Below are 2713 nucleotides of genomic sequence, written 5' to 3'. Positions count from 1 at the left end.
CCATATTGAAATATCTTTTCCCAAATTTAAAAATTCATGAATACTTAAACTAAAATTTCAAAAAATTTACAATTTGTAATCTTGAACTATAAGATACAGCTCTGCGCACCTCTCTCTCCACCCATCAACTATTACACCAAAACAATATTAAATTTATTCGAAAAATACATATAGAAAGAAAAACACTTTTTATAGGGGGGTCATTTTTCGATTTTCTCAATAGTACTTTAATGCCACGGGAAAGACCACCGACAAATTACAAAACCGCTAAAAATGGGATTTTAATTTCTAACGCTTTGTTTATCAGTTATCACAATAGAAACAAATAAAAATAAAAATAACAATTATAGCTATTTTGTTATAATTTATAATATTAATTCAACTAACAGGCTGTAATAAAATATTGTGTACCTATTAAGTAAATTTGACATCAGGAAATCACGATTTACAATTTCACTAGCTTATGTTGGGTTCCCAGCGTTCCGTTTCAAATAAATAGAAGGGGTACGCTGAAAAATAATTTTAAAAGAAGGGGGACTCCGTCCCCCTGCGCCCCCCCCCCAAATCAACCACTGTTAATAAATGTTAAATACCAATCATTCAAAAACTATCAAAAACTAGTTGTGAAAAAAAGTATTCTGATAGTATTCGAATACTTTTTAAAATATTCGAATATGTATTCTGAATATATTTTTTAAGAACTATTCGAATACGTATTCTGAATACTTTAATTCTCATTTATTCGAATATGTATTCCGAATACAAAATAAAAGTATTCTTTACAAGACTGCTATATTTATAATCAGGGCTAGGATTTATATGCAACAGCATGTTTTTTTTGCTACTTTTGATTATTGATTTTGTCAGTAATGTCCACGACTCACCTCATGATGAGATAAATGGTGGTATTTTTATTTTGCATGTTTTTGCATATTTTGGATAAAATGCATATTATTGCATATATTGAATAAAATTAATATTATAGCATATTTCGATTATAAGAATGTAAAAAATGCATGTTTTATAGAATATTTCGTAAAACTTGGTTTTTTTTGTCAAATATAAATTTTATTTCATGTAACACGCACGTAGTTAATGTGAATTATACATTTTATTTCTAAATTATTTTATTTTATTTTATTTTTAAATTATATTATTTTAAGACAAACAGCCTATCATTGATGTATTTTAATAAATAAATATTTTTTTTATAACTATATTTTAGTGTTTATCTTATAAAAAATTAAATGCATATTTTGTTATATAAAATGCATATTTTACAACTTTTTATTGTATATAAATCCTAGCCCTGTTTATAATGTATAACTTTGCCTATTTTTTAAATATTTATAAAATAATGACAATGACGATAATTAATATGACAGAAATTATAGATCAGTTTCAGGAAAATGAACTAGAGATATTGGATGGGCTGATGAATGTATTAACTAATGAAAATCCTGATGAAAAGTTATTGGACATTGTTTGTAAGACCTATGACTTATGAGTTTGATATTCATGAACTTCAAGTAGAACTAAAAATCTTTAATAGAATGTTCAAATCTAAACAAACCAACTCAAATAATAGTGTATTTCAAAACAAATTAGATTATATGAAACAATGTGAAATTATAGATGGGTTTCCTTAATATTATCTGAAATTTTAAAACTATTTATGACAATACCCACCTACAAACACTGCGTCATGTGGACGAAGTTTTTTCCGCTTATGAAGGCTAAAACTTACCTAGGAACAACTATGAGACAAGAAACGTTGTCTGATATATCTATGTTACAAATTGAAAGAAATCGAGTTATTGATTCTGAAATTGTAATCGAAGAGTTCAATGCAGCAGCGACTGTACATGGTAGACGTTTAAGTTTAATTTAATTTTGTTAATTAATAATATGTATTAATATTTATTATATCAATGTAATAAATTATAGTGTTGACTAATTATTTTAATTTATATAATAAAATTTACTTACTTCATGTTAATGATAATACTAAATTGAGTATACAATTTTGATCGAGGTAATGGAATTGAGTTATAAGTGGTAAATAAATTTGCAAGCGAAACGAGGAATTTTGACATTTTGTAGAAAGTTTGAAACTTTCTTGATTAGTTTTGCACCCCCTGAATTTTAGCGAAATTACGCCTATATGTGTCATCATATGTATCAAATATACTTAGTAATATCATAGGCTGACTGACTGTCTTCGCTCAGAATCGTTTTTCTTATACAATGATATTAATAATAATAATAATAATAAGTTTATTTTTTAGCAAAAACAATATACATTTACATAAATACATTAGAATAAATACATATGACACAATGTTTGCAACTCCCCTTTAAGCGTAAGCTTGTTTTGGGGGGTGTAAAAGTTTGAGTACAATACAAAATTGGAAAAAATAAAAGATAATACAAATTATTATAAGATTTACATAAACTAAGAAAAACTAAGATAAACTAAGAAAAAAGAAAAATATTTTTAGTAAACGATATAAACGAAGATATATTTACATCAATTAATATAGTATGATATACTCGCAAAAATTATATCAAATTAAGAGGTTTTATCATAAGTTTAAGTTTGAGAGATCTAAAGTTTTCAGAAAAGATTTAAATATACATATATTTTTGTAATTATAAACATTAATATTCAGCTGTCTACATATCAGAGATGCTGTAGATATAGAACTTTTTA

This window comes from Acyrthosiphon pisum, chromosome A2 (genome assembly GCF_005508785.2).
Source record: "Acyrthosiphon pisum isolate AL4f chromosome A2, pea_aphid_22Mar2018_4r6ur, whole genome shotgun sequence".
NCBI classification, from domain to species: domain Eukaryota; kingdom Metazoa; phylum Arthropoda; class Insecta; order Hemiptera; family Aphididae; genus Acyrthosiphon; species Acyrthosiphon pisum.
The sequence above is the reverse complement of the archived record's forward strand: the minus strand, read 5'-3'. Positions refer to the sequence as shown.